We start from the raw sequence: 15,279 nt of genomic DNA, 5'->3' as shown, positions 1-15,279 counted from the left end.
TTATTGTTTGGAGCTGTCCCTTATGGGTCTCACTTTAATGTATCAAACAACAAAGGTAATGTCAATCCTTTAAAAACAAAACAAAAAAAGACTCCTGCTTTGCATTTCTTGCAATTAAAAGGTTTTCTGATTTACAAACCAAATTTTCATCAAATTAGAAGAAAGTCCTGGCTGACCGATCGCATGGAAAAATATGAAAGTTACACTGGGCTTTAAATGTCTATCCCCATGACAGTGCATAATACCTTTTCATTTGTTAGAACCAGTGGAGACATGGGATTAATCTAATACAGCCTAATTAAACACCCATTCACATGTGAGGGTTTTTAATGGCACTAGTGGCATAAATGCTACTTTATATCACAGTTATATCTGCATCTATTTGAAGTTAGACAATAGATATTTTTATACATAAAGAATATGGGGAAAAATGAAATATTGGAGAGAATGCTTTTGAAAATGGAAACAATTTCTTGTTTTTTGCAAACATAATTGTCATATGTACAATTTAGATTTCATTCCAGATATTTTAAGCAAGATGCTTTTCTAATTTTTGTTGTTTGTCAAAATGTATAACCACAGTCACAGTGGCTACATGTCTGGGTCACCATCTTGGGAGAAAAAAGCATCATCAAGTCTTTTTGGTTCTGTGAGTGACACACTGTGAAACTTCTGGCTTCCAGTTAACCTGCTTCCACTTTGATTTTTTGAATATTTGTAAAGGGAATATTTGTCTTTTCTCTACCTACACCTACTGGCCTATTGCAAAGTTTAATTAGAATAATATATTTTCCTTAGGAGCAAAGTACTTTATGAATATAAGTATCTATTTCTTTCATTGATTAATTTCTACTCTACTGTAGGAAAAGGCAATACTGTATGTTTGTCTATGCTCAGTCAATATTTTTTATTTAAGTTTGGCAATTCGAGTTCTAAAGTTAATAAAAATAAAATACTAATGTTTAATTGGATTTCTGGGAGGTGGGAGCAATCTTCCACATCTTGGCAATTTGTAGTACATAACCTTGCTATCATTTGTAAGATATTTCTATGAGCATAATTGCTTTTAGAAAATGGCTTTTGCAGTTGAAGTAGTCAACACAATAGCATTCGAAACAAGCCTGTAGGAGAACTAAAAATTTGGCAAGGAATTCTTATTCCAGTGGCACCTCAAGGAAAGCAAAGTGAGTGTTTTTAAGCTATAGTTGCTTTGAAATTCCATTAATTTTTTTGAGTCCTGGAATTTTTAGACATTGGACAATATACAATTCTGATGCAGAAGTCTGCAAGATAATATCATTTGAGTATCAGGACTTACCTAGGAGCCCCCCAAACTCAATGCCATTTTCATAACACTGGACACAACTCTCTTTCCATTTTTATGATTAATATGGTGTTATTTTCATTTCAACTGCATTATCTGTTAAATGATGGGGTTGAGCTAAATTATCAATAAAACACTTCCAAGATCCAAATTAACCTGATCTATATTTGGATATATCATTCTTGTACTTTTAGGGAAACAGTATCATGCCAAAGTCCAAATGAAATTTTATAAAGTATTTGCCCACTTATTTGATGAATATTTATTAAACACTAACTGTATGCCAGGTATTTGTAGAATTCTTAAACCCTAGAAAAATAACAGGTTTGGAGGCAAAGATAAAGATTACCTTACTAAACTCTGACCAAGATCAAAATCTATGCACACTCAATGACTTGACACAACAGAGTTAAGTGTGCCTTGAAAAATGTTAGTGGGTAAAGTAGACAGTATTACTGTTGACTAATATCCTGTGTCTGTCCATACAGGAATGTTATACCTCCTTGCCTTCATGAAGTCAGGCTGGGATATGTTAGCTGCTTTGGCAAATGACATGTGAGCAGAAGTAATGTGTCATTTTGGGGGGAAGCTTTTAGAATCAGCCTATATTTTGAATGCTTTCTTTCCCTTTGCCACAGTGGCCAGCAATGTTCTAAAGAGTTTCTGCTCTACCAAAATGGGTCCTAGAGTGAGAGCCACAATAACATGAGCAAAATGTCCAAATGATGCACAATGGAATTAGAATGATAAAGAAGAAAAAGAAAAATTCATGGTCAAGATACTAGGATTTGAGGATTTTATGTTATCACAGTATAATTTAGCTCAGTGGTTCTAACAGTTTAGAAACCCCCTTGGATTCCTGAAGCTCTTTTGGGATCCGTAAGGTCAGAATTACATCATAATAGTTGGAGATGCTACTTCCCTTTCTGTTCTCATTCTCTCACAAATGCAAAAGAGATGTCCAAAGTCTACATGATATGTTATATTGCAATCAACTGATACAGAAGCTGATATAAGAATTCAATGGTTAAGGAGATTTTTTATTTTTATTTTATTTTTTAAAGATTTTATTTATTTAATTTGAGAGAGAGGGGAATGGAGGGGGAAAGAGAGGGAGAGAAACATCACTGTGTGGTTGCCTCTCACTTGGCCCCCACTGGGTACCTGGCCCACAACCCAGGCATGTGCCCTGACTAGGAATCAAACCAGCAACCCTTTGGTTCACAGCCTGTGCTCAGTTCACTGAGCTACACCAGCCAGGGTGAGATGTTTTAAAATCAATAGTGATGGCCCCCTCCCTACTAATTTATTTTGGAAAATTTAGTAAGTGTACATAAAAATGTGTTGTTTATGTTAACATATAATGGATTTAAAGATGGAGGCATAGGTAGACATGCTTCACCTCCTCATGCAACTATAGAAAGAACTACAACTAGATTTCAAAATGAATAACACCAGAGCCATCAGAAAATCAAGCTGTATGGAAGTCCAACAAGCAAGGATTTAAAGAAGCCATATCCATCCAAATGGGTACAAGGAGAGGGGCCATAGAGATGGCAGTGGAATGAATGGTTCTACATTCATGTATGGTAGAAAGAAATTAGGAGGGATACCTTGGGAGTGAGCAATCCCAGCCTCAGGCCAGACCATACAGCCCAGGCTTCCAACACCAGGAAGATAAATTCCCATGACTTCTGGCTGCGAAATCCAGTGAGACCCGGAGTGGCAGAAGAAAATTCCAGGTTTTCAGGAGACTCCATTTAAAGGGTCCACACAGACTTAGAACATATGCAAACCCACCTGCTCTAGAATTTTCCACCAGGGCAATAGCTGAAAGGACTCCAGTCACATATGGGAAGTGGGTGAAGTGGCTGGAATCGGGGCAAGTACTGGACAAACCTCCAGAAACCAGGCAGCCACATTGTCCCTTCTCTGAGCCCTCCCCCCATACAGAGCCACAAGGCAGTGAAGCAGGTTGCCCCAACATGGTGATTACCTAAGGGTCTGCCCCACATAATTTATAGGTGCCTTTTCTACAATAAGTCATGTTACTAAGACAGGAAGTCAAAGCAGTTCTATCTGATACACAGAAACAAACATGGGAGACTGACAAATTGAGGAAACAAAGAAATATAGCCCAAATGGAAGAACAGAACAAAATCGCAGAAAAAGAACTAAATGAAATGGAGATAACCAACCTATCAGATGCAAAGTTCAAAACACAGGTGATCAGGAAGCTCAAAGAACTCACTGAGTACTGCAACAATACAAAGGAAGAAATGAAGGTTACACTAAGTAAAATAAAGAAAAATCTACAGGGAACCATCAGTGGAGGAGAGGAAGCTTGGATTCAAAGCAACAGTTTGGAACATAAGGAAGAAATAAGCATTCAACCAGAGCAGCAAGAAGGAAAAAAATTCAAAGAAATGAGGATAGTATAAGGACCCTCTGGGACATCTCCAAATGTACCAACATTGAAATCTATATGGATGCCAGAAGGAGAAGAGGAATAGCAGGAAACAGAAAACTTATTTGAAAAAATAATAAAAGAAAACTTCCCTATTTGATGAAGGAAATAGACATACAAGTCCAGGAAGCACAGAGAGTCCCAAACAAGCTGGACCCAAAGAGAGCCACACCAAGACACATCATACTTAAAATCCCAATGGTAAATATTAAAGAGAGAATCTTAAAAGCAGCAAGAGAAAAGCAGAGAGGTACCTACAAAGGAGTTCCCATAAGACCATTAGCTGATTTCTCAAAAGAAACTCTGCGGGCAAGAAGGGACTGACAAAAGTATTCAAAGTGATGAAAAGCAAGGACCTACAACCTAGATTACTCTATGCAGCAAAGCTACCGTTTAGAATGGAAGGGCAGATAAAGTGCTTTCCAGACAAGGTAAAGTCAAAGGAGTTCATCATTACCAAACTAATATTACATGACACGTTAAAGAGACTTATTTAAGAAAAAGATTAAAACTATGAACATTAAAATAGCAACAAATTCACAACTACCAACAACTGAATTAAAAAAAAACTAAGCAAATAACCAGAACAGAAGTAGAATTATAGATATGAAGATCATTTGGACAGTTATCAGCTGGGAGTGGGGAGGGAGAAGTAGGACAATGTGGGAAATGGTGCAGGGGTTAAGAAGCATAATTGGTAGGTACAAAATAGACAGGGGTGGTGTTAAGAATAGTATAGAAAATGGAGAAACCAAAGAATTTATATGCACAACCCATGAACATGAACTAAGGTGGGTGGGGATTGCTGGAGGGAAGAGGAGTACTGGCTGGAGGGGGGCAAAGCAGAAAATATTGGGACAACTGTAATAGCATAATCAATAAAATATATTTAAAAATATATAATGGATTTATTATTGTCATTTAAAAATCATAAATATTTTCAAATTTTCCTTAATTTTTAAGATAAAGTAAAAATCAGTTATAAGCTACTTGAACAAATGCTTTCTGGGAGTCCTCAATAATTTTTAAAGTAAAGAGACCAGAGACTACCCTGACTGGTGTGGCTAACTGGTTGGGTATCACTCCACAGACTGAAAAGTCACTGGTTTGATTCCCAGTCAGGGCACATGCCTGGGTTGTGGGCCAGGTCCCCATGTTTATCTCATGCTTTGATGTTTCTCTTTCTTCTTCCCTTCTGCTCTTTCTAAAAATAAATAAATAAATACTCTTAAAAAAAGAGAGAGACCAGAGACCAAAATCTGGGGACCTATCTTATCCTATCCTGACAGATAAAGCAGGGTCCACCAGGAGTAGCTTGTTAGAACTAATTAAGCTCTGTCATTTCTGAAGCTCTATGGATAGACAAGCTGTAACTTTGAAAGTATGGTTAGGGTCAATCACAGTATTTAGTTATTTAATAGAATCAAATAGAACTTTTCATGTTGTATAACAAAAGAAGAGTTCCTGCCTAATGCTACTACTATAATAATTAGTCTAGACAAATAAACTATCTCTTTGGTTGAAAGAGAACCCTCTTTATTTCATAGAAGAGAGTAAATGTAATTTTTTGCAGCAAGTATGAAAATATATAAGCTAGACTATGAATCACCCTACAAACGTACAATTTGTCTACTTGATGAGGCAAGGATAACAAGACAGAGAATAGAAGAGAAATGAATTGTGAGATGGGAACATTTCAAATCATGCTTTTGATAGGCATGCAGACACATTGAGAATGACCACTACAGACCATACCCAAGCAGAAAACAATCTGAATTTAAAATATTTGGGTCCATTATCTCTCTTTCAGGCCAGCAGAGTTTTTATATCAATTTGCACTCACTGGCATGTTGGTTCATAAATGCGTTTTTCCTTATTTTGAGTGTTGGTGTGCATTCCCTCAACTGGATAATAAGTTCCTAAAGGGCACTAATGATGTCTTTTCTTGAATTTGCCTCCATCCTCACCCAGTGACTGCCTAGCACACTCTGGAAGGCTGGGACTCCATAATGTCAGCAGATCAAATAAAACAAGATAAAATCTCTAACTTGGGCAGGGTGACAACTACTTTTTGTTAATTTAAATATATCTATCATTAAAATCAATATTTTCTGAAATAGTAAAGGGTTATTTGAGATAAAAGATCAAATCTAGTATCAATGTCCCATTAAAGAAATATTCCTGCTATCCAGCATCATTCCTGGATAGCTTATGCTCTGTTCCTACTACAGTACAGTGGCTTTTTCATTTATACATATTCCCTTTTCTTATATAAATGAGTTGTAGAAATTCCTAAAGGATTTTATCTTAAAACATAAAATATTTCTTTTATAAATATCAATTCACTAGATTTTTCCTACAAATCTAGTTCACCAATCAAAAAAGTTTTATGAGGGTATTTGTGTATATAATGTGTGTAGGACTTCCTTGTTTATATACACTGTCTACACTATATACATTATCTCATCTGACATTTCAAACAAGCTTGTGAAATAATTGTGTTTACCCCATTTTACAAATAAGAAAGTAAGAGCTTTGTTAGGTTAATAAATTTGTTGAAAACATATGTCTAGTATGTACTAGAGAGAACACTCAGAATCAGTTTCAGAGCTATATTGCTTTTTAAACTGTTAAAATATAAAAATAACAGAAAAGTTTGTTTTTATTCTTTTAGTAAAGAAAAGCTATTATTTCTCTCAAATGATTTATAAATTGTATTATACAGACAACCTAATTGTTTTTCCAATTTGAATGAATAAGATCATAGGTGAATATTTTTAGTGTAAATATAAGTGAGGAATTTTTTGTACACATTGTTAAGAAAAATAACTTTTTCTGAAGTTCAAAATGTTTATTTTTATTTGATTCTTTATCATGGTCTTAATTAAAATTTTCTGTAAAAATCAGTATATTAATAAAGGTGAACAAAGTATAAATGTTAGTAACTGAAATAGACTATGTTGAAAATAACCTAGAGATAATTATACTTCAAGGTTTTATAAGAGGATATTATTGTAGCACTTAACTTAAGCTTTCTAGTAGGTTGGCTGATGGTAACTGTTAACACAATAGTTTATATTTTAAGCAGGTGTTACCATTAAAAAATCACTTAATGGGCCTTTCATTCAGATTTCCTGGTGAATTCTTAAAAACAGTTTAGACTGTTATGATAATTCTTTAAGAGATCAGTTAAAACCCATACCCAAATATAGAACACAGAGTAATTTAAAGTTAGAAGCAAACATAAGGCTCTATACCATGATTAATAAAGGCAATGAAATGGAAAATTGCTTTTTTACTTGGTTTCTAATGGCAGTAATCATAAAACATAAGTTTGATAATCTGCAGAGTTTGATTAAAAAATTTTAAATTCCCAAAGTCTTGCGATACATGAGAGGCTATTTCAGAAGGTTGAATGATATTAGAAGACAACTGCAGACAGGAGAGTTGGAAGCAACACTATAGAATGAACTTTTGTTACTCTTCCTTTCCTTATGAAAGTTTGAAATTCTCACTCAGGTTATTATAGAAGTGACCATTGATTGTCAGGTTATTCCATCTCTCATCTGACAGAAATATGAAAATCAAAGAAACTTAGTGGTCCAGATGTTATTTTCTTAATATTTCAAAATTCATAGCATAACACATCCTTGATATGACTTCTTGTCCTTGTAATAGGTAATATTTTTCTTTGGCATTCCCATCTTGTTAAAATGTTTGCTCTCAGCCCTTTCCAAATAGAAGCCCTTTGCAACCTCTTAAATTAACCTCTTCTCACATCTGAAAGATGCCATCTTTGTTTGAGTGGCTCTACAAACTCAACATTGTATACAAACATTTCATATACATATACATGTATATGAAAACCACAAAATAACCTGCCAAACTCTTGATATTTCTACATTTATCATTCTGTTTATGATTTCTGCTCCTTCCCCTAGATTATACACTCCTTGAAGACAAGGACCTTGTCTTATTGGTCACATGTTCAACATCTGTTGAATTAAACAAATGAGCTAGTAAACTCAATAGTCTATCATCATAATCTACAATGATATTAGAATTAGATGAACAAAGCAGGTAATGAGGATAGTCTGTAGGAGAGTCAGCAAGCTCTCCAGTGGGTTTAGGAAACCATCTGCTGTTCATGGGGTAAATGGTTTCCTTTGGTGACATTGTGAATCACAGAATTTTCAAAGCTTTCTTAGATTTGGTGAAGTTTAAGTGTCTATTTCATACAATGCTTCTATCCAACTGTAAGGGGCAATACATTCCAACTGTAAGAAAGAGGATTTGCATCTAGACTCTTTTGGTTCAAGTCTCAGTTTTGGCACTTACTAACTATATGACCTTAGAACTATAGGTGTCATTCATTTTGGAAAACCATGAGGCTTAAAGGATATGTAAAGAACATAATACAATGCCACACATACTAAGTGCTCAATGATTGTTATTTATTTTTATTATCATTAAAACTTCTAAGTGATCTTTAGGGCTGAGGATTTGGAACCTCTAATTTAAGATAAATATGTGAATTAATATAAAATGGAAGGATGGCTGAAGAATAATTAAGTAGTTTTGTAATTCAGTTTAGAAGAAATGTCTTTCATTTCTAGGAAGAAATTGGAACTGTTAGAGTTACAATAAGAAACACATAATTGAAAGTAAGTTAAGTAGAGATTTAACACTATTTTTTATTAGGCAAATCAATTCCTAGGCAAAAAGCACTAGGAATCAGACATGCACATTTCAGCATGTTTGGGGGAAAAAGGATATTACTTACCATTGGTGCCTGAATAGGCAGCAGAATTTCAAAGCAGAGTCTGTTTATTTTGATTTTGAAAGCATTAAATATTCCAAAACAATGATTACTGACTGCCAGTTTAAACTTCAATTGTGAGAATTTTGGTTGCCTACATTTAAAAATAGGCACAGAGTTTGTCTTAAGTCATAGTTCACTTCTCTTCAAGCTCATTTATCTTGGGTAGTAGACTCTCTCACTTAAAGAGACTGCTGCTTGAGTAGTGCTTTATCAAAACAATCTTTGCATATTTAAAGTGTCAAGTCCTAGAGCATATCTGCAAATGTGTAAGATATTTAAGCGATTCTGCCATTCAGAGCTATGCAATAGTTGAAATTCAATGCTGAAGGTAAGCTATAGAGAAATGACCTTCCCAAAATCTATGTTAACTGCTTCTGTGAAATAGAGAGAAACGTGAGAAAAATGGAAATACTATTAGGATTGGTTTCATGCAGTGTGGACAACCAGAAGCAGAAGCTCTTCTGAAGGAGGATTTGTGGCTTTGGAGGGAAATGTATCAGCCTTATCAATGAACTCGTGACCACATCCAATGGGCAATTTCCAGCTCTTAGCCAGAGTTTCTTGCCTGCTGCACACCATATCATTAAACTCTTTTTTTTCTTCAAATTTTCTCTTTTTCCACAATAAAACTCTTGAAATTTACCTCCTGCTTCTCCAGACATTTTTTGTTGGTCATTTTTATGGAGTCTTCAGCTCTAAGAGACTGACATCAGATCTCTTCTCTAGTCTCAAGTTACTCTAAGCAGAGCCAGGGAACCATCTACCACAAAACAATATTTTTAGGCCTATTAAAATTCAGATTCCTATATGCCCACTTCTGTTCTCCTAAATTAAAATCTCTGGGTATGGGTAAGAGCAAATGGTTTCCTCCAGTAGCATTGTAAATCTCAGCATTCTCAAAGTCTTCATAATACATCCTCTGTGAAATTCAAGGGTCTATTTTATACAGTGCTTTTACCTGGAGGTGACACAGTGAGGAGTGAGGGAAGGCAGGGACTTTATAGCCAGGCTGCTTGGGTTCAGGTCTTAGTTTTGGCACTTACTAGCAATATGACCTCAGGAGTATAAATTCCCTCCCTGTCTGAGACTGTGATGTGTCAGAGATAATAGATGTAAAGTAGACATACATGTAAAGGGTTTAATGCTATGCCACAGATAATAGGTGCACTTTTGACAAGTTTTTTTGGTTAATTAGATGCAGACCAAAGCTAGGGAACCACTAGGTGGTAGCTATTTCTAAGGTTTCAGATTCATTTTTAGAACGGTTACTTAAAACTTTTCAGTGGCTTCCCATTGTATAAGATCCTGTATCAACTCAACCTTCTTGCCTTTCCAGCCTCCTCTCTTGCCTTCCTTCCTGCTAAGAACTAGTCATACAGAAATTCCTACTGGTATTTTCTGGATGTCAGCTTTCCTACTGGCTCTTCATTCTTTCTAAAATAACTTCCATATGTAGGTGACATTATAGGACTCATCCAATTTGTCCTGTCTCAGTTTGGATGTCTGTTCCTTGCTGATCACCAGGTCTGAGTTGGGGTGATCTCCACTGAGTTGACATGTATTTCATATATTTCCCACTATTGTACTTGTCATATTTTATTGTACTTGTTTAATTATTTATTTGTATCCCCTGTAAGATATTTCTGCTTATGTATCCTGGCATATAATAAGAAGGTGTTTAATATATGCAAATTCACAAATGAATGAATGAATGACTCACAGGTACATACTTCCAGATCAGATCTCTTCCTTGATATCCAACTGAACATGTAAAAAACTAACTTTATTATCTTTTCCCAGCAACATGGTCTCTTATTCCTCTAATCTTTTCAGTAAACATAAAAATTTGCCCAACTGCTACAGCCAGACAATTGAGGGTTACCCAAGACTGCTCCATCTCCCTTACCCTCATATCCAATCTGTCATATTATACATTAGCAATAACCTAGCACAGGATATTTTTCAAAGGTGTGATTATTGAGGTTTGATTCAAGAGGGTATTTTGAGTGTAATGTTTACCTTCTCTCTTTACTAAAAATCAATGGAAGAAACAGTAAAGTACAACAGAAAATAATTTGATAATCCCGAGAACAAGAACTGCAGAGACTTTGATGACTTTCTGTAACATAGGAAGTGGGTAGAAGCTATCATATAAATAAACAAACAAAAGCAGGATCATCCTTTTTAAAGAAACATAGGGGAAAAAATATAACATAAACAAAAGCACTGTTCCTGGCTGTGGAGCCACAGAAAAACTCCAAGGAAGTAGATACAGAGAGTGGAAGTGAGGTGGATGGGTGAATGGCTGAATAGGGAAGGTGGATTGATGGATTGCATGTAGGTGTTGTTACCACCCTGGGCTGATGATGAAATATGTGTTATTCGTGTTAAAGATAATGAATCTTGCCCTGGCTGGTGCAGCTCACTTGGTTGGAGCATTGCCCTCTAAGATTGCGGGTTCAGTCCCTGGTCTGGGCACATACAGGAAGCAATGAACTGATGCTTCTTTCTTGCATCAGTGTTTCTCTCTCTCACATCCTCTATTTGAAAAAGCAATGAAAAAGTGTCCTTGATAAAGGAAAGAATAAATAAATGGGACTACATCAAATTAAACAGCTTCTGCACAGCTAAAGAAAACATCAGCAAAATAAAAAGGGGACAAGCTCTATGGGAAAATATATTTGTCAATGATACCTCAGACAAGGGTTTGATCTCCAAAATATATAAAGAACTCATATGACTCAAATCAGGAATATAAACAATACAATTTAAAAATGGGCAAAGTACCTGAACAGACACTTCTCCGAGGAGGACATGCAGAAGGACCATAGACATAAGAAAGAATGCTCAATATCACTAGCCACCAGAGATACAAATTAAAACTACAATGAGGTACCACTTCAACTGGCCAGAATAGCCATCATCAACAAATCAACAAACAACAGGAGCTGGTGTGGATGGGGAGAAAAGAGAACCCTAGTACACTGTTGGAAATGCAAACTGGTGCAGCCACTGTGGAAAACAGTATGGAATTTCCTCAAAAAACTAAAAATGGAACTGCCTTTTGACCTACTGGTCTGCTAGGATTATAACCTAAGAATCCTGAAACACCAATTCAAAAGAACACATGCACCCTAAGGTTCACAGCAGCATTATTACAAGAGCCAAGTGCTGGAAACAGCCTAAGTTCCCAACAGTAAATGAGTGGATAAAAAAAACTATAGTACATTTACACAATGGAATACTATGCAGCAGAAAAGAAAAAAGAGCTCTTACCATTAACAACAGCATGGGTGGACCTGGAGAGCATTATGCTAAGTGAAACAAGCTGGGTGGCAAAATACAAATATTGTATGATCTCACATGTAAGTGGAACCTAAGAACAAACAGACAAATGAGCAAATAGAACCAGAGATGTGGAAATAAGGACCAGACTGACAGTGGCCAGCTTGTGGGGAGGGGGATAGTGAGGGAAAGAAGGGAAAGGGTCTAGTCAAGGAACATGTATAAAGGATCCATGGACAAGGACAACAGGGTGGGGAGTGACTGTGGGAGCAGGGTATAGGTGGCTAGGGGAGAGTATCAGTGGATAAATTGGGACAACTGTAATTGAACAACAGTAAACGTAAATAAGTAAGTAAATAAGTAAATAAATAAAGAAAGAAAAGAAAAAGTCCTTGGGTGAGGATAAAAAACAAAAAAAGGTCTTGAATCTCAGGACCCTTCCCTGGGGAATCTGGTTTGTTGACTCAGAATTCTGGATTTTTGACAAGAGTCCCAGGTGATTTCTATGGAAAATAAGTTTGGGCAATATTGGAATGTGGACAACTCCCCACTCTCACCACCCCAAGAGATCTGTATGGCATTTAGGATTAACATTTATTCCAAGGCTTAAAATCGGATCCTTTAAATGACTGTTTCATTTGTTTCTTTTTAAATTTTTTTCAATTACTGTTGACATTCAATATTATATTCATTTCAGTGTATGCATAGTGGTTAGATATTTATATAACTTACAAAGTGATCCCCTAAGATAATTAATTTTTAAAGACATTCTAAAATTGTCTCAAGTGCCTAGCAGAAATAGCACCTCATTCCAGCATTTAGGATCACCAGATAGTTCTAGTGAGTCTCACCAAACTGCATTCCCCAATCACATGCATAGAGTTCTTTGTTAGCCCTGCATTCAGGGAACAGTTTTATTATTAAAACAGAGAGTTATCCATATTAACTTCCTAGACTTTCATTTTGTAAAATGAATGAAAACTGAAATTCACCAAACATTTGAGGGTAAAACAACACCATAAAGGAGAAAGAAAAAAGCTGAGCAAGTAGAACCTAACAACTAAACCTTAAAACAAACAAACAAAAACCAGATGTGGTAGATGCTAAAATGAACAGTCACCTTCCTTTGCTGGGAGAACTTTCAGCAGTAATCTGTAAGAGAATTTCATTGGCTAACAAGAGACATCCACCCACCCAAGATCACACCCTTCCTAGAGCAACCTACATTCAATGATTGATCAACGTGGTTATATAAAGTCCTGACCCCCTCACTCTACATTGGGGAGACTCTAAAGAGCATCCCAGTTTCGGAACTTCCCAAATTCAGCTGAGAGCTCAGTTGAGATTGCTTTGCAACTCAACCTCTTCCTCTGTTCAGTCTTGTTTTCTTCCATCTTCTTCCCTTTCCCAAGTGTTCATACCAAAGACATTTCTTAAGAAATTCATGCTAATGTGAAATGAGAGATTATTTAGTAAATAGAACAGTTTATAAAAAAATGGTGATTACATCTTCAGGGAGAGTGAAGATAATAATGCATGTATAAAAATGTATACAGATATGGAAAAGAGGAACAGAAAAATACAGGTTTTTGGAGGCCCTGACTGGTGTGGCACAGTGGGTTGGGCTTCATCTCACAAACTGAAAGGTCACTGGTCTGACCCTCTCAGGGTAGTGACTGGATTGCCCAACATTGATGTTTCTCCCTCTTTTTATTCAGTTTTAGATGAATAATGAATAAAATCTTTCAAAAAAGTTTTAGAAATTAAAAATATGATACTTGAAATAAAGAATTCAATAGAATAACTAAAACAAGTCGAGAATACATCATAAAAAGTTAAAAGGAGCCCTGGCTGGCATAGCTCAGTGGATTGAGTGTGGGCTGCGAACCTAAGTGTCGCAGGTTCGATTCCCAGTCAGGCCACATACCTGGGTTGCAGGCCATGGCCCCCAGCAACCACACATTGATGTTTCTCTCTCTCTCTCTCTTTCTCTCTCCCTTCCCTCTCTAAAAAAAATAAATAAATAAAATCTTTAAAAAAAAGTTAAAAGGAAAAAGTGGGAAATATAGGAAAAACTTCTAAGATATAAAGAGTTAGCCCACCATTGCAGTATTAATAAATACATAAATATGCTCATTCATTCCAGTATTAAAAAAATAAAAAAAGAATTAGCCCTTTCCCGACTCAAATTGTGTAGAGTCAGCTCATGAGTCTCTGAGACCCAAATGTTGAGCGCTCTTCCCACTCAGGAGACTGCACCTTGCTGCTCGTTGGCCATGTAACCAACCACAAAACAAGTATATTGAGTTACACAGTAAGTGCTGTGTATATTGTTTGGATTACCATGAGAAAATGAGGAAGAAGGAAGGCCGAGAGGCTCATCATTCAAAAGATGCAAAGAAAAGATGATTGGTTTGAAGACTAAGCTCTACCATAAACCCTGCAATGCTGAGAAAATACAAATGAAAAAGACCATCAAGATGCATGAAAAGAGACACCATACAAAAGAATGATGAAAAGACTCCACAAGGAGCAGTACCTGAATATCTACTGGACAGAGAAGGACAGTCCCCAGCTAAAGTACTTTCCAATATGATTAAAGAAACACAAAAAGAAAAAGCAAAAAATTGGAAAGTGTCTCAGCCCAAAGTCTGTGCCCAAGGAGAAGCAAAGTTATTAAAAGTTATTTGAACAAGAAAGAAAAAGAAAGCATGGAAGAGGATGGTCACTAAAGTCTGCTTTGCTGGAGATGGCTGTACTCGAAAACCATCTAAATATGAAAGGTTCATTAGGCCAATAGGCTTTCATTTCAAGAAGGCCCATGTAACACTTCCTGAACCAAAAGCTACCTTTGCCCACCATTACTTGGTATAAAGATTAATCCCCCATGCCCAGTTTACACAACCTTGGTTGTTACTACCAAAGGTACTGTCAAGGTGAACATGAGTTGAGCCTTGTGATACAAGGAAGCAAAGTAATCTAGGGAAAGTATGCCCAAGTACCAACAATCCTGAAAATAACAGATGCATAAACGCAGTCTTACTGGTTTGACAGCAGGTTCATACAAGTAACTCCTTATATTTATTGAAGACCATGCACCAATCAGGAAACCCTCTTTACTGTGATGTTTCTGAGTGCTATCACACAGCTCACATGTCTGTGGTCATCCAGAGAACTGCTTTGTCTACTGTAAAAGAACATTAAAATGGCTGAGTTTTTTTAAAAGACATAAAGGATTACTGTGTCAGGTTTATTATCTATATAACTAAGTCTGAAAATAATTTTTTAAGGGAGGAAGGAGAAATAATCAAGGAATAGGTAGAATAAAATATCCAGAGTTGGAGAAGAGTAGTCCACAGATCAAAAGTGCCACAACAAGAT

At 36.1% G+C, this 15,279-nt stretch overlaps 1 pseudogene; it reads left to right on the top strand.

Annotated features, from left to right (window-relative positions):
- The first annotated feature begins 7,842 nt into the window (after nucleotides 1-7,842).
- Nucleotides 7,843-14,949, top strand: LOC123824926 (annotated as a pseudogene).
- The last annotated feature ends 330 nt before the right edge of the window (nucleotides 14,950-15,279 follow it).

This window comes from Phyllostomus hastatus, unplaced genomic scaffold, assembly GCF_019186645.2.
Source record: "Phyllostomus hastatus isolate PE091 unplaced genomic scaffold, TTU_PhHast_1.1 phas_contig_58, whole genome shotgun sequence".
Classification (NCBI taxonomy): Eukaryota; Metazoa; Chordata; class Mammalia; order Chiroptera; family Phyllostomidae; genus Phyllostomus; species Phyllostomus hastatus.
The sequence above is the reverse complement of the archived record's forward strand: the minus strand, read 5'-3'. Positions and strand labels throughout refer to the sequence as shown.